Raw genomic sequence first — 26,587 nt, forward strand, 5'->3', positions numbered from 1 at the left:
ATGAGATTATCACTTTTTTTTAAGGAAGTATCTAATTTATTCAACACTTTCTCTTCAGATTGTCTATTGCTGGGAAGTATTTTTTCCTAGGGTAAAATGGAAGAATAATTTTGTTTCATTTGTTATTTATGTTCTTTGTGTTCTAAGATTCAGTTGAAATTCCTGGCATTGATCAAAGAAGAAAAAAGCTTTTGGGAAAGAAGAATTAGTGGTAATAAATTCCACTGTGGTACTCAACATTACCATTTGATTCCCTCTAAGTTTAAAAGGAAACAAAATACTCAACATTTCCTGAGCACTTAATGTGTGTCAGACATTGTACAAAGTACTAATCTATTTTAATCCCATTTTCCTGTTAACAATCTCAAAGGTGTTATTCCTATTTTATAAGAGGAAACTGAGAACCCATTGGGTTTTTTCCCTGAAGGTCTCCCAGTTAGTTGTTGGCTGGAAAGAAGATACACGGCCTCAGTAACCACTGCAGAGTACCTTAACATGGGCACAGAAATTTCCAGGAAATTTTGTTGCATGAATATACTGTTGCTTGACTGTGAATACAGTCCTGAAGTACTAATTTCAATTACCATTTTATTCATTCCACCCTGGGAAGATGAAAATTAATGTAGGCTATCCAAACAGTTGATTTCACATTCATCATAATAATCCATTCCAGTATTTGACAATGCAGTGACCCCAATATTTAATGACTTTGGGCTTCAGGGAGTTTTGATATTATTCTTAATTCCCTAAAGAGTATTTTTCTTGTTATGTACGTAGTGGAAATGGGAAAAAACTTGGTTACTGTAGTCTAAACAATACCTTTTAACATCAAAATGACATAAAAGAAAATTGTACTTTCTGCCATCACATACTGAATAAAATTGGACTCCTTCATTCTTCCAGCAGTTCTGGTGATCACAGAAACAGCTCCCCACTGATCCTCTCTAGGTCTCCATAGATCCTGTCAGTCGTGGAATACAGAAGGTGTCAAGATAACTCAGAAATTCAGCTCGCAGTGAACCTGATGCCAGATTCCTACTCAGCTCAACGTGTCACAAGCACATTTTTGACACTAGAGTATAAAATCTTCAGAGTCAAGTATAGTTGGACCAGTTGCATTCTGGCTGAGACTAAACTCACACATGTCCATCCAGTTGTGGTGGGGGGGAGGAAATGGGGTCTTATGAAGCCATTGCACGCATGGATAGATACTTATATGCAAATTTGTTTTAAACTCTGATTTAGCCATATCTTAACGTTAAAAATTATACATCAGGAGAACATGGTAAAACTGTGCCATAACACTATAAATGATGTCCATGAAATTCAATAGCATGAATTATAGGGCACTATTCCTGCAAAATTATAGTAAATCATTATTTTTCAATCAGTTTGTGTTTTTGAGATGTATAAATTCATTATAAGGTACTTGTATACACATAGTCAGTATACATTATGTACTGAACTGAGAAGGTCTCTAAAGATCTTGAAGTAACCACTTCTGAAGCCCACTTCTTTCCCATGAACGATAAGAACTTTAGCCTGTGTTGACTAAGAAGAGAGCTGATGCAGCCAGGAGCCAATCTCTAATTACACTGCAGTGTATCCAAACTTCCCTTATCAGGTTGTGCATAACATGGTTGCATTACTGTTGGCCACTGTGTTGCTGGGCGAGTTATCCTAAGAATGCATGCTTGTTTGTAAAATCCTTTTCTGTTCATTGTCTCTGAGTTTCAGGAAGATGGGTAATTGTATCTAGTACATTGTTGATGTAAATTAAAGAACTCCTAATCTGCAAAAGAGGGCAAATTGACCCGTGTCAAGTTTTCAGTGTTAGCATCTTTTTTTAATATTTATAAACACTGAGTGAAATGGCCCTCTATCACTATGGTTATTTCCTTCTAAAGCAGTATAAATTGCTACTAAACCCTAACTCACATTTTCTGACTAATTCAAGCCATCTGCCAGTAAGTCCAACAGATATTTTTACATTGTCTGTTAATGAGAATTGATGGGCCATTTCATTTCTTTTTTCCTCAGACCTTGAGCGTAAATACTAGCTTGGCAAGGGACCTTTCTAATTTTTTTTTTTTTTTAATGATGCAGGCTTCTTTTAACTGAAACTTAGAGAATAGTTTTCTTTGCTTTTTTGGAGCTCAGTGATTTTTATGACTTAATGTGGTTGTCTAATAAAACTGATCTCCTACGAGTGTTTTAAAATGGGTTCACTATGGATAACATAGTAGAGAAATTCAACACGTGCTGCCTTTTTGTCACAGAATGCATTTCAAATTTCAGTCTAGTAAGAAGTGTCTAAAAATAGTTGCCATTGCCACTGCTTAGTTCATGAGAATCAGTTCTTGTGCAATATTATGTTTACATTCTTATGTGATGGACTTCTCTGCTTGTCTGTATCAATTGGCATGAACTTCCCAAAGTACAGATTTTAGATTCAGTTTTCTCCAGATCACAGTATGAAACTGAATGATCTAAATCTTTATTGCCTCTGATATGCTTTGGGAAAAAACATTTACATTAGGCATTAGAAAAAGTATAACTGAGTGAGCAGTCGAGGATTCTAAATTATAACTATACTTAAAGAAAAAATATAGCTCAAGCATTCTCAAAGGTATTAGGGCTCTTGCTTATGGGGTACTGAGAAAGGAGCCTCTGGACCTTTACTGATGTGTCAGTTCTACTGTTTATCCTCTGATAAAGGATTTTAAACTTGTCAAAGGAGGATCATAGACTATTAGTAGATGCAGGGAGAACAATGGACTTTATTTCTTTATTTGACAACAATTCTATTAAGAACCTGAAAGAAAGACAATTGAAAAATTAACTCAAGCTGAGCTCAGTAAAAAGCCATCGCTTAAAACATCCCATAAATGATGTGGTGAGTGCGAAAGACTTTGTTACTTAAGTAATTTATATATGATCAGGAAAACGGCATTCAGTCATCTATAATTTCACATGCCTGTTGCTGACAATAGATTATTAACACATGTATGTGGAATACTTGTGAAACTTCTGGGAAGCTTGCTGACGTAGATTACTAATTTGTAATGCTATAGGGCAATGGAGTTCCTAGGGTGATGGTTTGAGCCAGTTTAAGCAAAGGCTTAATCTTGAGGTCCTTAAGTGGATGGAAAAGTATTGAAGCAAATGTTGTAATTCTCTATAATGAAAGTATCGGGTGTATATGAACGCCATGGGGTTGGAAGTTGCATAATCTTGACTATCAGACCTACATTTGAAGGTGGAAAGGAGTGTCGTTTCATTACCACATGCCATAGAGCACTGGTACTAGGCACTAGCAAGTGCCAGGCCTTGAGGCTGGGTTAAGAAATTAAAAATTTAGGTTATGCCACAGCCATCCTGGAAATTCCCTGTTATTCCTGCTTTATTTTGCATTAGTTATCTGAATCATTTTGGAGTTTCAGAGGTCAGTATAAATTTCAACCTTAAAATATAGAGTTAAGTATATTAATTGAGGGCATTATCTATTAGCCTGATCTGTTTTAGTGGTGGAGGCGCCACCTGCTGATACATGTCTTTATTCATCCTCTTCCTTTTATCTTCCACTTTGATGAAGATCCTTTCCTTCGGTCCTTCTCCAGAAGTGAAGCCTCACTCTGTGCATCTTATTGCCCATATCCACTCTCACTAACATTCTTCAGGTTGATAGCAACCATGTGTTTAGAGTCAGGAACCTAAACCCCAGATATCCCAGGTGACTTACTGAGGTTACCAGGTCATTTGTAGCAAAGCAAGAGATGCAGCCCAAGAAATTCTGACTCCTAGTCCATCGGAAAAGAATTCCAGACCTGACTCTGTTATTTACTGTCTGCTTGGCAACAGAAATACCATTCAATGTCTGAATCAAAGGTTTCTCATCTTTAAAATAGAGGTAATTATTTTATTCCCCAGAATTTTGCAGGAGGATGGCTGAATATGAGATCATACAAATACACATAACAGGTCCTCAATAAAAAGTAATTGTATTTGTTCCAGATGTTAGTGTGATTATGACCATATTGTATTGTTTCTTCTTTGTAGACCAAAAGTTATATGTTGTTTTTCCCACCTGACTCTGTCCAAGATTTTTAGTGCATTTATTTTAACCTTCTGAAAAACTGCTAGGCCAAGATACCCTTGCTTTCTCCAATTGGGACTACAAGTAATTCTTTTTTCTAAAATAGCAGATTTATATATGGCAGGTAAGTTATATAAATATGATCCCTATTGCATACTTAGTACATTATGAGACAACTGTGATTTAGATGACGGAACCTAATACCTTTGGCTTTAAATGGAAAAAAATCCACTCAATCTATATGTCCAAATAAACTGTCCTGTTTTCACTTTGCTTCATGAGTAGAAATTGCCATTGGCAAAACCCTCAGTGTTCTGTGAAATTTTGCAGTCTTTGGGCTTGAAATGCTTAGAATGCTTTAAAGATCTGAAATGAAAGCTAAATTTCAAAATGGCCAATAAAGTGGCTTCCTTATCCTACAAGCATTTTTTTTTCCACTTGGCTTCCAGGACCCCAGACTCTCCAGTGACCAGTCTCATTAGTCTTTTCTTCTCAGTTTCTTTTCTCTGAACCTCCTAATATTGACATAATCAGGGTTGGTACTAGGACCCCTTCTGTTCTCTTCTCTTCTTTCCCCTTCTCTCCCCTTCACTTCCCTTCTCTTCTTACCTACATCAATTTCCTCAGGGAGCACATCACATGTGATTTTGAGCAATCCCAACTATAGGCTGATGACTTATCAATATATATCTCTAACTCAAAGTATCCCTTGATTTCCATATTTTCTAAATTCAGTTGCCTACTTAAAATATCCAGTAGACATCCTAAATTCATTGTACACAAATGTGAACTTTTCAGTTTCTAAACGTACAGGAAAAGAAATTTAAAAGAAAGGATAGGAAAGGAAAAAAAAAATCTGCTTTACATTCTATCCACTTCATGTCTTTTAGAGGCAACTACATTCTTGAATGCCCCAGATGAAAATTCTCAGAATCACTCTTGAACTGTCTTTTTCCCTCAGACTTCCATCAATTCATTAGCAAATCCTTCTAATTCTTCTGTGAAAACATATCCTAAAGCCAACCATGTCTCATTATCCCTACTGCTACTCTCCTGGTCCTCCCCTGCATTATTATAGCAGCCTCTGACTGGTCTCCCTGCTTCTAGCTTTGCCTCTTTATATACGTTTCTCAACATAAAAGCCAGAGTAATTTTGTTAAATCTCAAACCATTCAGCTCAAAACTATCTAATGGCTCTTCATTTCTCTCAGGTCAAAAGCTAAAGACCTCTGGCATTCTATTACCTTTTAGACTTTTATCTTCTACTTGTACTCCTCTTGCTGACTCTGCTTTAGCCTGCAGTTGTCTTCACTGGGCACACTGCCTGCCTCGGTTCTCTGCATTTGCTGTGACTTTTGCTTGGAAAGCTTCCTCAAGTATCTTTCCTTCCTTTGAAGACTTTGTTCAAATGGTACCTTCTCATTGAGGCACATTCTGGCCATTCTATCTAACACTGACTCTTAGGACTTCCCATATGCCTCAGCCTGCTTTTTATTTACTTTTACCATGGTGTTAATCTCCATCTAATGTGCAGAGACTTTCCTAATATGTTTATTCTTATTCTTCTTTATTTATATCCCTTCACTAAAATGTGATCTCCACAAGGGCAGATATTTTTGTCTTTGTTCACAGATGAATAATATCCATATATAACTCTTGTTTAATGAAGGAATGCATATGCCGTATCTTGCACTGCCGTGTTCTCTTCCAGTTCTGACTTCTAATGAGAATCGCTTGTGTTCTCTTGGGATGACATGTCTACAGAAAAATGTTACCTTCAGGCATATCCCTTAATTACACCGTTTTCTGGTTTGCTAATAATAAAGAGCTGATTGCCATAGCTGTCTTTTTTTTTCCTCATCAGCTTTACTAAATTTGTGCTTTACAATTCAAAATTAATGCAAGTACCAAGAAACATAAGGATGATGTATACCTTCTCTATTTTGAAAATGAAACTGGTTACAGAGTCATGTTTTTTGTTTTTGTCTTTGTTTTACCTAAAAAAGGACTTCTGGGATCTAATCCATTGCCTAAATTTACACTTAGAGAAGTCCAACTCATCCAGAAGTCATGACTTACCTGCCTATTATATATTAGGCCCTGTCATAGGCTTTAGGAATATGAAAATGATTCTGACATTATTTTTACCTTGAAGAAACTTCCACTCTTGTAGGTAAGACCAGTAAGTAAATATTAAATTCATTGTTGTGTGAGTTCCACTTTAAAGGGAAACACTTGAAGAAGTCCTGCTTGAGATTGAGCCCTGGAAAAGTCACTGCAAACCAACCGTGCTTCTTCATCTCCTGGTTCAGTGTTCAGGATGAAAGAGGAACCAGTTTATAACAACAGAAACAGAGAGAGTATTTTTAAGTAGGGAGTATTTGAAAGAGAGAAAGAGAGTATCTTCATAGTCAATGTCTAGAGTAAAAATTTAGCATGTATGTTTTAAGTCTAAAAGATTTTGTTATTCAATTAACCATTTATCAATTGCATATTGAAAGCTGCTCTGTGATATATGGCATATAAAGTGTTGCAAATTGGTTGTATCTTACAATATTCTTCTTGATGTCATTAGTACATTGCAGTGTTTAGACAAAAGGATGACTGAAAATGCTATTTTGAGTTGTCAAAGTAGTACAAACTTGAGAGTTTAATCCAGTGTTTAATATGATAAATGTGACTTCATTAATATATTCATATTGTTTGCATAAAGCAAAGCAGTGTATACTTAATGTTAGGGTTTTGATAAAGCTTTTTTATGAAAACTTACTGGAAAATGTTGCTTTAGTTGCATAAGTCTTCTTTAAATCTCTTTATCTTCCTTTGCTGCTCTCCCTCTCTCTCTTTTAGATAAAGAGTTAAAAAAGATGAAACATTATATGCCACACATCTTACATTTTGAATGATGTGGAAACACCTGTTCCTTTCGTGTCTATCAGAAGTAAATCCTAACCCAGTCTGACAAGTCTGTGTACATGGAATATTAGTTTTTTCTCTTAGGTCTCCACAGACAACTCAGACTAATAGTCGATCCTCTTGCCCAGGGGAATAGAAAGTGATAAAGCATCACTGGATGAGGTAGGTAGAGAGAAGTCAGAAATTAAATAGTAATCACATAACAGGCCCATGCCACTGGCCTCTCCTTTTCGGAAGGAAAAGGTGACCGAAACTAGAAGAATGCCCCAGGTCACGGTTGCTTTTATTGTTCTCACATTCACTTCTGGAAATGAAACAAGGATTCTTTCCTTCTGCTTTAGTTTCCCCTTTTTCTTCAGTCTCCTAGGAACTGGTTCGGGGCCTAGTAGTCAAATAACTTCTATTCTCCAACACTGATATCCTTCCAATATTCCCTTCAGTTAATTTCTTTAGGCTCTAATTCATGACATTTTCCTAAATCTGTAAGTAATTATTTGGGAACTATGTTAGGTATAAAATGTTGCCTTGGAGTTCCCATCGTGGCTCAGTGGTTAACAAATCTGACTAGGAACCATAAGGTTGCAGGTTCGATCCCTGACCTTGCTCAGTGGGTTGAGGATCCAGCATTGCTGTCAGCTGTGGTGTAGTTTGCAGACAAAGCTCAGATCGCGCATTGCCGTGGCTCTGGCATAGACCGGCGGCTACAGCTCTGATTAGACCCCTAGCCCGGGAACCCCCATATGCTGTGGGTGCAGCCCTAGAAAAAGACAAAAAAAAAAAAAAAAAAAAAAAGAAAAGATCTAGGCTAAACCTCAGTTTGGAGTGTGAAATTAGGACAAGTCCTCCGTGCACATTCACACAAGGCAGGTGGAAACAAGATCTGGCTCTGGGGTTCTTGCAATAGAAGCTTTTCATTGTGAGGTGGTGGGCATTGTCCAGCCCCACAGCAAGAAGATCGTGGGCAAAGTTCTCTCTGAACCTTGTGTTTTCCTTTGTAAAATGGGTACAATGTTGAAGGGTAATGCTGATAATAAACATTGGGCATGTACTCAACTCATGATATGTGTTAGTTCCTATATTCCTTAAAGTCAAGGGAGGACTCAATTTAATGAATCAGTAACTGGGTACAGTTAAAAGTATTCCCCTTTGTAGATAAAAGGAAGGATATAGTTTATTTCTCTACTTCTAGAGTTCTGCCTTTGACTCTTATTGAAGAATTCTTCTTAACACTGAAAGCAGTCCATCCTAAGAATTCCCCTTATGAAATACAACAATCTCTCTCATGGGAAGCAATGTGGTATACTGAAAAATACACACACACACACACACACACACACACACACACAGAGCCAGTGTTACAAGTCATGATACTTAAATTTTTTTATCCTACTTAGATTTCTTTTTATCCTTAACTCTGTTAAATATTAAGTGATTTAAATTCCTTGGTATCTCCATACATCAGTTCATTTATTAAACAGGAATGATACTGTCCATTTCACACAGTGATTTTGAGGACGATATGTCATCAGCGCATGGTGGCTACTTATTTGAATGCTAGTTTTGACTCCAACCTTACTTCTCTGGGGAAGAAAAAATCTCCTCTGCCTACCTGATGAGGTTGATGTGACAGATCATATTAGGTGCACACGTGGAAGCATTTGGAGGAGTCTACCTCTAAACAGTAACAGCACTGTTCAATATCATCATGTGATCCTCTAACCATTTGTTCATAGTCTTTCAAAGGCAAAGAAGCCCTGAGTCTTATGCTGCTTCTCAAATTCAGTTGTACTTTTTTCTTAAACTACTTTCCATCTCTCATCATTTTGATTTCACAGGATAAGGACAGTCAGCAGAGACTTGAGAGAATATAAGCTTTCCTTCTCAAGTTTTATGTCAGGAAGACTTTAGGGCTTTAACCAATCAACTTCCTCTGGCCAGACTCTGGAGAAGCTGCTGAAAGGAGGATTTCCATCCATGCAGAGATTACCTAAATCAATAGGTCTGTGGAGTTGAGCTCCTGTAGACACACAGTGGGATAAATCTGGGAGTCAATCAAACTGGCTTTGGAAGCTTTCAAGTTTTGCTTCCCACAAATATCCTGTCCAGAGAAATCCCTACTTAAATTTCCTGTATGTAACCCTTATGACGATAAACTCATGCCTGGGAATTGCTCTGCTGAGTTGATATACTATGTTTATATTTGTTTATTTACAGTTTTTTTTTCTTTTATGTTGTTAATTCTACTTCAGTCAGGGGTGAGTGATCATTACTTCCAGTTGGTAAGGATATAGTATGAAGATTAAAGGTATTTTAAGCTAATACAAATCAAACAAGAGAGCCCAGGTGGTTAAAAAAGATAGTGACTGGGTTGTTCTCATTAATTCAATTAACTCCAGGTTAAGCAGGAAAACCTGCTGTTTTGACCCTCCTTGAGTATATTTTAATATGCATTTAAGACTTCTTTTTTTTCCTTAGGAAGAAGGGTGTAGCAGTGGTAATTAAATCATCTCATTACAAAATTGGGCATGACACAGAATCATAATTCTGAACACTAATGCTCATTGTCCAGTGATTTAAATACATAGTGGTGAATGTTTCCTTACACTTGACTGTACTTGGGACTTTGCTTTTGATATTGTCCTGAAATAAAATCTAGATCTTAGTTTGTTTCCTTGGAGAGGAAGAGGGCCAGAGAAATCCATATTCTCATTAATTGATTTGGATGTTCAGATTTGAACACTCTGCTTTAAATAAAAGTATTCAGATCACATTTTTATGTAAATATTTTATTATTCACTCTTCATTTACAAGCAAAATAATTCTTGTTATTTGATAAATAATTTAAATAAAATTTGAAGTCTGCCTTCTTATTCAGTTGAAACTCATGACATGTTTATTCTTTAACTGTTTTTGATACACAAAATGGCAATTTATCTCCAAAAGAGAGATGATTTAGCTGGCTTATACTCTATTTATAAAATTTGTATTTTTTATTGTCTGGGTCTTTTCAGGCCACTATAACAAAATACTAAAAACTGAGTGACTTAACAAAAAATAGAAATGGAGTTCCCATCGTTGCTCAGTGGTTAATGAATCCAACTAGGAACTATGAGGTTATGGATTCGGTCCCTGGCCTTGCTCAGTGGGTTGGGGATCCAGTGTTGCCGTGTTGCCGTGAGGTGTAGTGTAGGCTGCAGACACGGCTTGGATCCTGTGCTGCTGTGGCTGTGGTGTAGGCCAGCAGCTACAGCTCCAATTAGACCCGTTGCCTGGGTACCTCCATATGTGGCAGGAATGGCCCTAGAAATGGCAAAAAGACAAAGAAAAAAAAATAGAAATGGATTTCTCACAGTTTTGAAGGTTGTGATGTCCAAGATAATGGTGCCAACAGATTCATTGTCAGGCAAGAGCTCATTTCCTCATTAACGACCTGCCAATTCACTGGAACTGTAGCCTGTGGAAGGGACTGTTTTTTAAGGATGCTAATCCCGTTCATGAAGGTTCCAATCTCATGAGCTAATCAACTCCCAAAGGCCCTACTTCCTAATATGATCATCTTCAGGGTTTGGATTTCAACACACGAATTTTGAAGGGACACAAATATTCAGGCCATGACATTGATCAGAAGCAGGAAGCTTAGTTGAGACATCCGTATTATTTTGAAATTCGCAAAATTGCACTAGAAGTATATTCTTCTTTCTGGTTGCTTCTTACCCCTGTCTCAGACCACTCCATGTGTATGGTTCCTAACATCTCTACTCAATTTACCTGAAAGCCAATTTCTCTAAACTACTAAACCTTGACATTATACCAAAGATGAATCTCACCAGTTCTCTCCTCTCTTTCCTGATATGGTTCAAGCCCCCTCAAGATGTCTCCTTTGGTCTGCTGCAAGTTTTCTTAACTAGTTTCCTTGTCTCTACAACGATCTGATCATATCACTCCTTGCTTAAAACTCCTCGGTGGCTTCACATTCCTAGAGAATAAATGTCAAGTTCCTTAACAGGACATATGCAGTTCTCAGTGATCTTGCCCTGAGATCTTTTGCATCTTTCTTATCTCAAACTAGTGAGAAAAACATCTTTTGCATTTTTCTTATCTCAAACTAATGAGAAGAACAGAACTGCTTACAAATTTCTATGTGAATTATAGTACTTCTTATCTCAATATTTTTGCTAAAATCCCTGCTTGGTTTAAGTCTTCCTTTTACCTTTTTCCTCTGGTTTAGGTTTTCTTTCAGAAGGTTTCCTGACATAGTTCCTCTGCTCTTCATAGATGCTGGGAACTGGGTTGGCTGCCCCTTTCTGTTCTCCAATAAGGGTACAGTGCGTTTCCATATAATTTCCAAACTGGATGTTATATCTCACTAATTGCCCTTTACTGTGTGAGCTCTTTGAAATGATTTATTTATCTTTGCATCTCCAGCACCTGGCAGAGTGTACAGAGTAGATGCTGAATAAATGTGTTGACTGAGTGAAGATAATAATGTGAAAGTCCCTAGGAAACCTTCAAATGTGTCTAGATCACATTTAATCATCAGTTACATCCATATGCTCCAGAAAGGGTTTCTCTGTGGGATAGCACATTGGATTGGTAACATCCACTTTCCTTTGGAATGCCAGATTCCTTGATGTTCCCCAAACTAGAGGTACAGAAACAGGTAAGGGGTGAGAATACTGGCCTTTGCCCATACAGCCTTATGAGTTTTAATTATCTGAAACAATAGTTAGGGATATGGTAATAAATGTAAACCTTTTACATATAGAGCAAGTCAGATAATTAGGATTTACTGATATTTATGTAGTGTTCAGTATAATCCTGACTATTGAAAAGGTTATGCTTAACATCATCACAGGAATAATTCATGATATCTCCTTCTATCCCTGTCATCTGCATCAATGTCATTATCAACCTGCAGGCATTTATGAGTTATTTTCATGTGTCCAGGAAAGTACCAGGAGTTCAGGTGAGTAAAAGTCCAGGATGAGGCTTGAGCATGACCTCCTGAATGGATGGGTAAATCATTTTAAGGGAAGTAAATAGAGTGTGTTTAGGATTAATCTAAGATAATATACAAATTAAGGTAAGGAGAGATAAGGAGAATGGGCCACACTAAGGAATGTTTAGATGACTTTTCAGACAACTAAAATGATGTGACACAACAATGGACATTCTTATAAGGATACAATGATGGATAAATATATGATAAACAAAATACAGTAAAATGTTAATGGTAAAATGTAGTTGTTGTATGAGTGTTAACATTCTCTGTGCTTGAGACCTTTCCTGGTAAAATATTTGAAAATGTGCATGCACATGATAATTTCAGCTTATATCAAGATTATATAGAAGAAAAACTGGAAGGAAGTGGCACAAATGGGCATTGGTGCTAATTAAAATATTAGACTTATTTTTCTTGGTTTTTAAAACTTAAGAACATTTAAAAGTGAAGGCAAAAATGTTTTATCTGAGTTTGGTTCAGAACTAAGAAATTCTTTTTTTTTTTTTTTATTTTCCCACTGTACAGCAAGGGGGTCAGGTTATCCTTAGATGTATACATTGCAATTACAGTTTTTTCCCCCACCCTTTCTTCTGTTGCAACATGAGTATCTAGACATAGTTCTCAATGCTATTCAGCAGGATCTCCTTGTAAATCGCTTCTCGGCCTTTTGGCTAAGATCAAGTGTAGTATCTGTTCTTATCAGAACTAAGAAATTCTTGATCACAATATAAGAGAGTGAAAACTTGGACATTTACTCCCTACATGATCGTGGATAAATTATTTAGTCTTTAATTCTCTGAACCTCAGTTTCTCTTTAGTAAACTCTAACATTACTGTCAACTTCCTGAGGCTGTCATGAGGATTGAATGTTTTTACAGGGACAGTGCAAAGACAGGGCTTGGTACCTAGTAAATAATGGCTAATATTTTAAAGAAATGGACAGTTAAGGAATGCTTGTTTAGTTGGACATTTAGGAATGCTTGTTTAGTAGGTAGTACACTCTTTAATCCTTGGAGCCAGATATTTTTTTTTTTTAATGAACTTTTTTTTTTTTTTTTTTTCTAAAAGCTTAAGTATTTGGAAGAGCTTGGGGTGGAGACTTGAAGCAGCATCAGAAGTGATGGTTGAAGTGAAAAAAAAAGTGTTGGGGGAAATAACTATAAAAAATAAATTAAAAAATAAAATAAAATAAAAAAGAAGTGATGGTTGAAGGATAGCAACCCCCCTGAGGAAGTTGGAAGCACATTAAGTTTTCCACCCAGCACCCCTTGATCCTGCTGGTTTAGAGAACAGAACAGACATTGGTCGATGTTCACCTATTAGCACTCCCTGGGGAAACAACCTGATCAGAAATGAGACACTCTATAGAAAAGCAAAGCACAGGAAACAAGGCATCTCTTCAGGTTCACTGGCAGATTTTTGTGCTGTCATTGATTCCTTCCCCTTGAGCAATAGCTTGAGTCTGTGTGAATTCAGCACAGAGCTCTCCATGCAGTTGTTTATAGTTCCAGTGTACAGACTTTTCATTATAGAAGGCTCGTTTTCTCTTTCTGGGCCATGTTTACACTGAGATGATAAATAGCTCCGCTGGGGTTGGAAGAGGTTCTAAGATAATAAATTGTGGTACATATCCTATCTTTTCCTGAGCCCAAAGGAAAGAATATGGATGTTTCCTTTGATTCATTTACTTCTTTTAAATAAACATGCAAAACACAATCATGGTCTATCTTTTATGGATTACTTTACAAGGATTCCTTGGTTATGAATCACTAAACCAGATATATCCCAAATGCAGAAATCACCAAATTCTGCCAGGGGCAAGGGCTTGCCTGGGTGTCCTCATTCGGCTCCTGGGACCTAAGCCAAGGGCTATCTGCCAGGATGAGACAATGAGGAAGTGGAAGACAGACCTACACGTGTTATGTTTCTCAGTCCCATTCTTGCCATGGACTGAACTCTTGCTGAGGATTCTAAGGTTGTAAAGTTGGATAGCCACCTAAAAAATTATGCCTACCCCAAGGTTACCTCACCTGACAGCATATAGTTTGGTTTGTGATATTAAGAGTATCAAAATGCTTCCTAGACCATAGGTCTGAGTATAATCTTTCTTTATCATTTTCTGATTTCATGACTTTCCTTAAAGGCAGACATGCTACTTCTCCTACTCTGAATACCCGAAGCGTAATGTTTGACATGTGATGAATATTACATAAAGTTGTATTTTGTGAATGAATAAATGAATGGATGAGGGGACTAATTAATCTGTTTCAATTATGATATCAACATATTCTAGAAATATGGGCTCTTCTAATATTTCAACTATCCTTCTTTTGTGTAAAGATGTTTTTGGCATATTATAAAGTAGACTTGCAATCTATTTATAAGTGAGACCTATATGTTTTTGGAAATAACATTTTTCCAGATATAAATGTAATATATACCTATAATCAATAAATAGGTCATATTAAATATTTATAATGAAAACTACATGTTCTTCCTGTACCCACACTTGACTACAGTTGACATTTTGGTACACTTTCTTTTTTTTTTTTTTTTTAATCTTTTTAGAGCTGCATCCACAGCATATGGAGGTTCCCAGGCTAGGGGTCAAATTGGAGTTGTAGCTGCTGGCCTACACCACAGCCACAGAAATGTGGGATCTGAGCTGCAACTGTGACCTACTCCACAACTCATGGCAATGCCAGATCCTTAACACACTGAGCAAGGCCAGGGGTCGAACCCACTCCTCATGCATATTAGGTTTGTTACTGCTGAGCCACAATAGGAACTCCCCACACTTGGGGGCCCTTATGTACTTTCTTCTATACTTTTATACACACACACATTTTAAATAATGTAATTTTCTGAGTGATGAATGTGCCATGATTTATTTTAATCAATCCCCTGTTGATGAACACTTACATTTTTTTCTACATTTTTGCTACATTTTATTAAAAGTAAATATGATTCTAGTTAAATTTCTGCATATACCAAGGATATATTCACTAAAGTAGAATTTCTGTGTGCTTTTTCTCTTCTAAAAATAAGGGATTCTCTTACTTTCGAGTCTGATTATTTTGAAAAATCTAATTCACTTATGCTGAATATCTTAATACTAGCATTAAAGATTTAAAATTCAATTGTTGCAAACATTAAATTTAGCATTGAAAGTATCCTAGGAGGAACATTTCTGTTATTATCTTTGAGATATGCCCTGTATTTACCCACATGGTTATTGCCATCACATAACCGCAGCTTATACAGTTTGGTATGTATTAAAAATCTGAGCTCTAACATCCTGAATGCCTTTTATGTTTCACAACTCTAGACAACATTTATCCTATCCTCCAAGCTTTGAAAATTGCCACAAAGCAGTAGCTATTTGTAAATAAATAGTCACAGACCTTCACTGCTATTCAAAAGTTGACATGGTGGACTAGTAGACTAATTGTTCATATGTTTATGTGTGTGTATATACATGCTTATGAAACCATTGAAAATGGCAAAATAAATATAGCAAACTAAATCTTGGCATTCATTGCTCACTGTGTGTGTGAGACAGAGAGGCAAGGAGGGAAGGGGTCAGGGGGAGAGAATATGATGAATAATGAGAAAATGTCATTTCTTGTCCCTTGAGGCATTTTTGTCCCCTGTGCTTCTCCTACACTGTACTATCTTCTACACTTCCACACACACACAAACACACACATATTTTAATGATGTAATTTTCTCAGTGATGAATGTGCCATGATTTATTTTAATCAGTCACCTATTGATTGATGAACACAAACTTTTTTCTACTTTTTTGCTATCTTTTATTATTAAAATTAGGTATGCTTCTAGTCAAATTTCTGCATATGTCATTTGCTCCTATCCTTCCATTCCCATCTTGCCGCAGTATCGAATTATTCTAATGGCATCTAGAACTAATGGCCTGGTAAGGGAAAGAGTGATTCCTAGAAGCCTGTAGATCCAGTCAGATCTACTTGGTATTTTTTAAAACATTCTCCTCACACAGGAAAGGCTGTAGACATATGATAAGGCAGCTGCACTCTCTCTGCATTGTCTCAGGAGAACTTTTGGAATCTCCCTGCTGTTCTTTCATACCTGCTTTTATGTTATTGTATCTCCTTTGGTCCAATTGTCTAAACTCATTTGTTGTCTTCTTGCCTAGATCTTTTAGGTAGATACTTTGTACATCATCACAGTTTCATTCTTTATTGCAGGGTCACCACTAAACATTATCTTTACATTTTCCTCGTCTTTACATTCTACCCACAGAGGTCAGTCCCATCTGTAGATCCCAGAACCCAATTCATATTAAAAGCAGAGTTCAGACAGATCATATGACATGAGACTTAATGTTTGATCTTTTTTTTTTTTGCTACTATGATTACATTGTATAAAAAATAATTAGCAATGGAGCAACATCACTAAGAATTGACTTTGGAATCAGACAAACCTAGGTTTGATGATAAGATCTGCCTTTTAAAAACAGCATGGCTTTGAGAAAGCTTCTGTAACTCTGAGGCCTATTATAGGTATTAAGGTGCTGTAAGTAGTTGTATTACTTAGAACATAGAATGTGCTTAATAAATGATCTGTAGTGATTTTGTTCCTTTTCAAATAGATGAGATTTGAATTGGAGTGGTCATTGAAAATTCTTGGGCAAAGTGAGGTATGAATGAACTAAATGTTATAATTGAATGTTAAAATCTTTAGGTAAATTTCATTTTCCCAGATCCACTTCTTTTACAGTGACTTTTGGGGCTTTTTCACATAAAGTGATATAACCAATCAAAATACCAAAAATGTGAAGAAATGTTTCATATCCTGAAAATGGAACCTGCTGTATTTTTATAAATGGGGAGTTTATATTCTACAGATTAAGGATATTGAGAGATCTTTGAACATAGATTTAATTATTGCTGCCTGGAATTGTGAAGTCTCACCTGTAAAAGACAATAGTCAAACCAGAATCGTAAAGTTTAGGAGAATCTAGGGGACGCTGTGCTAAAGGGAAGAACATACCCATAAAATAAAACATTAATGTTTACTTCAGGTACAGCATTTTCATTCTGCTTTTCCTCCAAGGGAAAGCTTCCTAATTCTGCCAGATTTCATTGCATTTGTGCGTATGTTGCAGTTTGGCATTGCACTGCTTGGATGGCAGGTAGCTAATTCCTATAATCTTCCTTTTCTTCCCTGATCTTTCTAAAAGAAAATTTCCCCTTGTGCTCATTTACCTAAAAATTAAGTGGGTAAGTAAAGAGTACCATCCTGGAGAGGCTTTACACACGCAGTATTTTAATGTGAGATTTACTACATCCAAAATCTGAGTCATAGACCATTCTCCATAGCCTTCAGCCACTGGACTCCTGAATACGCTTACTCCAAACACCTGAAATACAGAGGCAGCTAGAGCTCTTTTAGGGCACTATCTTATTTGGTATTCAATGGCTCCTCTGCCTGGAATTACAGAATTCTAGAGTCATAAAATAGGGGGCACCAAATTCACCATTTCCCAAACTGTGTTCCAAAGTAATGCTGTCACCCAAAGAAATGGCCATGTGGAAAAAGGGGGAGGAGACTCTGTGCTCAAGGAAGTTAGCTAAACATTAAAGTTTCATTGTTGGATCCTTGCAACCTTTGCAATGTTAAGGGGGCTCTGAATCTCAATGAGATGTAGAGATGAAATAGAGTTTCCCAAATTTCACTACATAACTTTAGCATCTTCTGGTGCACACGCATTGTTCAGATTCGTTTGGAAAATACCACTGTGGTTCCATGACTTTATTTTACAAATAAAGAAACAGTGCCATTGATCAAGACAAAAAGCCTATCACTTTAAGAAAAATCAGGGTCCAATTCATAAGTAGTGGAAACTCACCAGAATTGGCAGGAGCGCATTGATAGCTCATCTTCCTTTTTTGGCATCATAACGGCTGACATTAGTATATATTTCATGTTCCCAGCTCATTTTCTCCCATCTCCACAAAAGTACATACAGCCTCATACAATCTAAGGTGTCCCTGGTGTCACCTTTTATTTCCACAGTGGACAAAGACTCCCTTGTTCTTGTCCTCAGCTGATTTGAGACCTAATCCTATTCACCACCATCCACGTGCTCATCTCATTCATCACAAACACTGACAGTGACATAGGGTCATTTCATCTTTTAACTGCTGCTTGAGTTAGTCATTTATAATGAAGATAGCATTGTATCTTTCCACACATTTCACAATAATAGTGTGAAGAGTTAGGAATTAGTTCTCTTGATTTTGCAACTAAATGCTGAGTGGATCTTTACTGTGTGTTTAAGAATCTGGACATGAGAAATGTATGCATCACCCAACTCAGGTTTGGCTGCTAGCCTCTCAAAAGCCAGTAATTCAGGGGCTAGTGTCAGTAGAAAGGAAAGGTGCTTTATTCAGAAAAGCCGGCCATCTGGGGAGAAGGTGGACTCTTGTCCAGTGACCAGTTCTGAATATTCTGCTCAGCCATGACAATTTTTCAAGGGAAAAAGGGGACACAATCTCAGTTAATCATTAAAGACAAGAGGTCAGATTCTCTGCCATTATTCTATCATGTGAAGACTGCTGACATCTCCTGATCTTCCTTTGCATGCTCTCTAGCCTGTGTGGTTCCCCTGCAGATTTGCTAAGGACAAGTTGTGGGTAAAACGTCAGTCATTCCTTAATGACTTATTCTTCATTCTTACTCCTTTTAATCCAGGAAAGAAATCAACATGTTAAGCAAGGCATTGCATATGTTCAGTAAAGCAGAAGTCAGGAGTATGGTTAAATGTTACCTAGTGATCTCATTTGTATAACTAAGGTCTGAGAAAACAGAGATGAACATACAGAAAAGGAGCAGAAGAGCTGCTTACATGCAGTAGTGAAGACCAGTGGTGGTTCAGGTTAGGAAGAAATCATGCTTTTATCATCTTAAATTTGCAAGTCATGTGTGATTATGGTTAGAGGGGAACATTATTTTTTGAAGTCTCTTTCTATTTATATAAGCTGAGTTTCTTCTTTTCTAACCTATAAGTGACAAAGTAAAAGCACCGATGATAGACTCTAAGCCTCAGGACTCTCTCCTCCATATTGCAGATGCAAAGATCTGTATTCATCCAATGCGGGGCATCCTTCATTGTTTCCATCAGTAGTCAGCGTGGCTTTCTGGTCATGACAGAAGGAAAGAGAAACCCAAATACCGCACACACTGGCACACACCCACATATACTGTAGTTGTAGGGCTCACGAGATATCTAAGATGTGAAATGTAATTTAACCTCAACTTCAATTCTCCAGCCATAAAATAAATCTTAAACACTCCATTTTAGAAAGTTTTTGGATATTAAAAGGGATGCTATATGCAAAGATAACATGGCATAATAACATGTCAATAAATATTATCACTCTTTATATTAATATAAATGCTTGTGATGGGAGTTCCTGTCGTGGCGCAATGGTTAACGAATCCGACTAGGAACCATGAGGTTGTGGGTTCGATCCCTGGCCTTGCTCAGTGGGTTAAGGATCCGCGTTGCTGTGAGCTGTGGTGTAGGTTGCAGACACGGCTCGGATCCCACATTGCTGTGGCTCTGGTGTAGGCCGGTGGCTACAGCTCCATTTTGACCCCTAGCCTGAGAACCTCCATATGCCGCAGGAGCAGCCCTAGAAAAGGCAAAAAGACAAAAAGACAAAAAAAAAAAAAAAAAAAAAAAAAAGCTTGTGATAACCATACATCTTTCTTAGGCTTTTTTTGAGGTTAGGTAATAAAACAAATGAAAAACATCTCAAGGAAGGTTAGATTCTTCCATTCTCCCCCACTTCCAACCTAAAAATAAAATATGTGTGCTATAACAGATTCCAGTCAGGAAAGCAGAAGTTATACCCATTGTTTTCCCACAGAAGTGGGAATTCCCATTGTGGCTCAGCAGGTTAAGGACCCAATGTAATCTCTGTGAAAATGCGGGTTTGATCCCTGGCCTCTCTCAGTGGGTTAAGTATCCAGTGCTGCCGCAAGCCATGGCATAGGTTGCAGATGCATCTCAGATTTGTGTCTATAAAGAAGAGGATAAACACTTGCTGGAGAACTGGAAGAGGTGGGGGCACCTGGGGTTGTACAGATAGTGGCTGCGGGAAGCATCTCCACTCTTAGGGCTTAGGGAATTAAAGCAAGAATTGAGGTACTAGGAACTTGGAGGAGGAACCCTGTAGTTCTGAGGTCCATACATGTTGGAGATGGTGCCGTGCAACCAGTGATGGTCTCTAAGGAGCTCAATGGAGAGGCCTTTGGAGGCACAGACTCAGGAATTCTCAGAAAGGGATACTGGCAGCCCAATGCTGGCACCTCTGAGAGGACAGAGGGAGCCTATTCTGGGAGGGCTTGCAAAATCTGGACAGAAACAGCTTTCTGCCTGCAAAGACTGATTGCTAAGGCAATGCTGGCAGCAAGTGAACATGAAGTAATGTCTCCATTGCCCTTTCTCCTGTCCCCCTCCTCCCAAAATCTCTTCAGTGCCCCTGATTACAGAACCTAATCAGAAAACAGCTGGCAAAAGAGGATTGTGGTGTGCAGAGACCCAGTCCTAGAATCTCAGTGGAGATCATAGATGCTACTTTGGGGGCTGTGAGACTATAGCTAAGAAACTAGCAAAATTCTTACCTGTTTTCTATTGAGAGGGAAATTAGAACAACCTTCTTTGTTCAAAGTCTGTACCTAAAATGAACCTCTCCAGAGGACTTGAGATGCCAATATTATTTAATGGACCCAGTAGTCTGGTTTTCAAACCTAGATTTTGGGAAGAGAGACTCACTTGTTCCATCCAGTACAATTATAATTACTATTTTTGCAGAAATAGAAATCCAAGAAGCCACCAGGAGAGTGAAGCAAAAGAATTTGCTCTAAAGTGGCTAATTTAAAATTGATCACTATGACATGCCTTCTTAAGCTTGAGATGTTTCACACAATCAGGTTTTTAGTATTTTCATTAGTGTCATTTGCATAACTGAGATTTTATTTAATTCTTTTTGTAGAGGATTCTTTTTGTAATGAAACCAACATAGCTATTAAAGAGATAGACCTGGTCTGATGAATAAATGTGATTTCATTGTATTTTATGTGACTGCACTGTAATTTCTTGCAATAAATTTGGCCTGTAAGGCGTGTGTGCATATGCATGTGTGTGAGAGAAAGAAAGGTATGTAGTAGGAACCATTAAAATTGGCAGTTTTCTTTCCACAGAACTTAGTGCCTTATACATTTATTGATGAGTTTTCAGTTCACAAAATGTCAATGCTAGAATATGTATATACATGTATATGTACATATATATGTATATATATAAAGTTTGTTTTTCATAATAATTTAATGATTTAAGGGCAAGAAATAAATATGTTTCAGTATCACATGATGGTTCTATTTTTAGCATTAGTCTTTTAGAAGGACATCCACAAGTATCGTAAAAAGAGAAAAGCTATAACATCCAAATTATTTCCTTCTCTGACACACTTGATATATCTTGATTGTCCTCATATGTTCTTTTGTCTGCTATTACTGACATTTAGATGATTTATTTCAAAACAGGTTGAGTAAAAATAGTGTTTGATGCATAAGTTGTGTATATCCCAATCTTTACTTTCTAATATCTGTTTTAGAATACCCATTGACTTATAAAAACAAATAGAATTAAATCCATTGTCCAAAAATATGTAAGCCATAGTGTCGTCAGGGATGGGTACATCACATAGAACTGTGAATCTGCAGTCTAGAAATACATATGTGATTTTTTTTTTGGTTGTTGTTCAGAATTAGAGGAAAAGCTGCCAGATGGAAAATGACACAAAGAATTTGAGATGAGTGTTGTTGGAAGGCGCTAAGGTTTATTTATTTTTTTCCATATTCCCAAGAGTTTTTGTTTTGTTTCATTTAGAGAATCCTTTGGCGAATATTTCAAGATGTAGAACCCTTATCTGTGAAGTATCCCGATTGAAGTTGAGGCATCCACGTTGGCAGTGCTTCATGTTGGGGTAAGATGTCATGATTCTTAATATACTGGAATGGCCTTTGAAGGATATGATGAGGAAATATATGTTTGTGTGTGTAAATAAAAATTGTGAAGGCTTGTAACCAGGTGCATAAATTTGGATTTCAAAACAACTCTTTTTAATTATTTTGCAAAGATTATGTTGTGACTCCCTAAGAGGAGTGGGACAAAACAGGGAACTTAGATTTGTTATTGTTAACTTCCCACTTTGCATATTTCCATTATTTACCTTAGTCAGTATGTCAACATAACAGCCATTGGGAGAGGGTGTGATTGTCATAGCACAGATGTGGAACATGGGCGTTCAGAGAAATTAAAACCTTGTCCAAGATCACGCAGCTAGTAAAGGGTACAGGAGTGATCTGACTCTTTGCTCTACTATTTTTGCTGCCTCTCTCATCATTCGTGATGACTGAGGAGCCAGAGGATTAAAATAGGCTGAGGGCAAGACCCTCAAGTTTTAAATTGCTATTGAGCAAAGTCATAATTGCCATCCCTCACATAGAAAGCCAAAGCGAAGGAATTTCTTTTATATTTTCACTACTCTTGAAAAGAGAAAGATTTCTGAAAGTCATTGACTAGTTACATAGATGATGGTGTTTCAAAGAAATCGAAACTTACAGAAAAACTGACATAGGAAATGTGTGCTATAATTTTCCCATTCACCTTTGCTATAAAATGAAAATCTGTAGTAGGCTTTGTCTGTGCAAATACCCTGACATGACCAACCACATCATTTAATGGAGCTGGTACCAATTCTTCCTTTATGCATTACTGATATGTGACTCAAGTAACTTGAGCCTCTTCCCTTTTCTGTTACTTGTACCATGAAGTTGTTGCAAGATTCTATTAAAATAAGAGAGAAACATATAAAAAGCACCTGTAATTCTGCCTGGTATACTAAATAGCAGCCTTATAGAAGACCTTATGATGTCACAGCTATCAAAATGTAAGCCATTATTTTATCCAACATCTATCCATGAAGATTTGTAATTAAAGGAATGTTGAATGTGTAAAAGATTCCCTCCATTCGCCATTACTTAAAGTTAGGCCAAAATGTATTTTATTTATATAGAAGTCATTTGTTTGGGGGCAATTCAGATGGCTGATTGAAACCTTTAGAATTCCAGTACACTTTAGGTGCATTCATTTATATATGGCAATACGCAGGCTCTTTTGTTCAGGGGTTCAGCAGTACTATTGGATTTTGCTGATCTAGCTTTCTTACCTGAAAGTTTTCAAACAAAACTTCACTATTAATTGCAAACTAGATGCCCACTGTGTCTCTGTGAGTCAGATTTGTTTGGGCTATTGAACAGTGACACCCTGGGATCTATAAAGCATTCTCTCATGGACTTCATGCTTTCAGTCTTGCTTCTGTGTTGGATATAATCAGCAACATTTCTGTGGGGACAGATACCACACCTGAAGTTGAAGATTACATTTTCTCTTTGTATGTTGTGAAATGGAAAAATAAAAACGAACAACTTTCAAGGTGAGATTCTGATAAGAAGGCTTCATCATCCTTGCATTCCAATGTGTGTTTTCACTTTTTTATGGTAAAGTAAGAGCCTATAAAATTAATGAGTGCAGTGAAGGTCTTAGACTAGAATCTCCAACATAAATAGACAAAGGCTCCCCCCAGAGCACCATGGGAAAGGAATCTAGGCCATTCTGTACTTAAGCTACTTTCAATTAGTTTACATTCTGAAAACACCTGCAAAATTGTCCATGTTCCTCCTACGCTGTATTACTCCTCAATTCAAGAGTTTGCATGTGAATGGATGCTCTTAAATAAATAATCCCAAATTCCCACTTTACACCCAGCTTTGGATGGAGTTAAGAAGTTGTTATTTCTTAGGGATAGAGTATTCTTTGCTTAGGCCCTCATTTCTTTCTGCCTTTTCTCTTTAATAACCATATATTTGCATCATGGTCTTTGCTAAATTTACGTAATGATCAAGTTACTCAACCTCTTTTAAGCCTAGTATTATTCATCATAATATGAGAATCATAATAATTATATTACAGACACTTTCAGATTCGACCAAGAATATGTATACATCTCTGACTGCTTAGAGCATTGCTGATGGTTTTAAATGCCGGCTTTATATCCGGATCTGCTTGTAGGTTTGATAGCATGTCGCTCTCCCAAATATTCATCGAGAATTACTTGTAATCTTCCAAAAGAAGAACAAAATTAATTTAAAAGATGAGTTTGACTCATGGAGAGGGACCTGAGTGTTAGAGGAAGCCTCACCTTGCATATATGCGCCTACCCAGGAAAATAAGTATTTTATTTGTGAATTATCAAGCCAAGGAAAACAAATATTTCCCATTTGTTTGTTCATATTACCTGTATGGTAATGTTCCTTTTAATATTTGTATATCTAGGCCAATAGTTCTTAACCATATAAGTGTTTATAAGAACAAATAAGAAGGTGATAAAGTGAAAAGAAAGAAGTCCCAGTTAATGACAACAGGAACTCTGAATTGGCTAACATTTATTAAAAGCCTTCTAGTAACCAGTTGCTTTCATATGTATTGTTTGTCAAATCTTGATTCTAGTCCTTCTCAGCAGTTAACATCCCCATTCTACAGATGCATGAAAATAGACAAAAATTACTGGCTCAAGTCATGGAGTTAGGAAATGATAGGGCCGGGATTCAGTCTTGGCACCACATCAGCGTGTGACTGCTACATCTGCTTCCTAATCCTAGGATAATTCAATTTCCTAGTCACGAAAGGTTTTGTTTTATGGCAGCCGGCAGCATAAGCACATATGGGAACAATCAGCCTGTATTTGTTTTGTTTAAGCTCCTGAACACTTAATTCACCATCACCTGCTGAGTTAGGCTTTGAAAGGCATCAGTTGAGCAGACCTATCTCATCTGCTTTGCAAAACTGCACAGAAATTTTCTGAGGGAAAAAAAAAAATGCCTCAAGTATTTTCTGAAGATTCTTCTTGTCTTGCACCTGTGTGACTCTTGAATTGCATCAATTCAGCCAGTCTCCTTTTCATCTAGATCTGGCTAGTTGTCTAAGTTCTAGGTAATAGGAGATGAGCTACTGTAAATGTGTGCCACATCCAGGTTAAGTCCTCAAGGCACATGTGCAGGCTTCTCCTCCTTCCTCTAGTAACTAAGAAATGAAGGTGGCATAGTATGACCTGGTGAGCCATCTTGTATCATGCAGACAAGGATAGTTGTCTGAAGGTAGAACTGCAGAGAGGAGCCTGGCTTCCTGGCTTACTTTACAGAGCAAAACAGTTCAGAATGGCTTCTCTGCTAAATGTCGTATGAAAGGTGGATAAGCTTCACTTGTTTAACCATTGCCATTAAGCCATTACACACGGTGGAAGAAGTGCTCTAGTGAAATGCCTTCTTCCATAAATGTGTTAGCCATGAATGCCTGGCATGCCGTGACTCATTTGGGAAGTCCATCTAAGCCTGAAAAGAAGCACCAAGCTCTTAAATAAAGAACACTGGGGTGGTTATCTCGATGTCATTAATTTAAACTTTGAAGCATCTCACCTCACCCCTCTTACTTCTTACACTATTCTCCTGAATACCTTCCCCTATCTCCATTTTCCTTTTAGCCCATGCCCTTCCAGAGAAGTGCATAAATGTGTAGCTTTTATCAGCTGTCCTATCACCTTGATAGTTTATGCATTTACAGTGTGGAGGAGACAAGCTCGAAACAACAGGAATAATGAACCCTGAGAGGAACTTAAGAGTCCGGCCCTGCTTAAAGACATTCAAAGTAAACTTAATGCATACACATACATACATATCAGGCTATCCAAATAAAACTATCAACAGGATAACATTAAGTAAACTTCTTGAGCTTCAAGATAACAATGCCCACATCTATACAATCTATAAGATTTTCTTCATTGTTCTTTTACCTTTCACGTAATTCCTCACCTGGTCTATCCTCATTTTGCATGCAGGACAAAACTGATTTTTTTTTTTCTCACATTTAGTAATCTCCTTGGATCTTAATTTTAGAGAAGATTTTAAATCTATACTTATTTTCATCATAGCCAAAAAGTATCTTGGTGTCTTATGGACACCGTGTTCTCCTAGCTTCATAATCTAGTCTTGAGTTACTCTTTAACTGCAGTTTTGCTACAGAGAATGCTCCCTACCAAAATAGAGTTTTGATGGTTGTATTGGCACTCTGGGACCCAGACTGAGATCCCTTGGCTCTTTATCTTGCCTCTTAACACTTTAATTTGTGCACCTTCTGACTAGCAGAGTACATGCTTAGTATATGCCTTGAAATGTCTCATGGTTGATTGGCTGCTATAAGGCAGTATTTTGTCATTCTCTGTCACTCCCTTAATGGCGTCTTCCCCCTCTAAGTGTACTTGCAGGTATTTTCACCTCAATGGTCTGCACAGAGTATCTCATTTATTCCCCTACACCACTGAGATAAGTAAAATGACCTCACTTTAGTCACTGACTCAGCAAAAAATATACTTAGCATTTATTTATGCCAGGCATTGTTTTAAGCA

The 26,587-nt window shown here is 37.2% G+C and overlaps 1 protein-coding gene across 6 annotated transcripts in view; it reads left to right on the top strand.

The window, feature by feature from the left end:
- LINGO2 (leucine rich repeat and Ig domain containing 2) overlaps positions 1-26,587 on the top strand; it is a 1,289,931-nt gene that overhangs the window by 215,895 nt on the left and 1,047,449 nt on the right. For all 6 annotated transcript variants that reach the window (XM_021064187.1, XM_021064192.1, XM_021064188.1 and 3 more), the window contains one exon: positions 21,955-22,051. The gene's annotated coding sequence lies outside the window, so the exon portion shown is untranslated. The remainder of the gene's footprint in view (positions 1-21,954; positions 22,052-26,587) is intronic.

The sequence above is a fragment of the Sus scrofa genome, chromosome 10 (genome assembly GCF_000003025.6).
Source record: "Sus scrofa isolate TJ Tabasco breed Duroc chromosome 10, Sscrofa11.1, whole genome shotgun sequence".
Taxonomy (NCBI): domain Eukaryota; kingdom Metazoa; phylum Chordata; class Mammalia; order Artiodactyla; family Suidae; genus Sus; species Sus scrofa.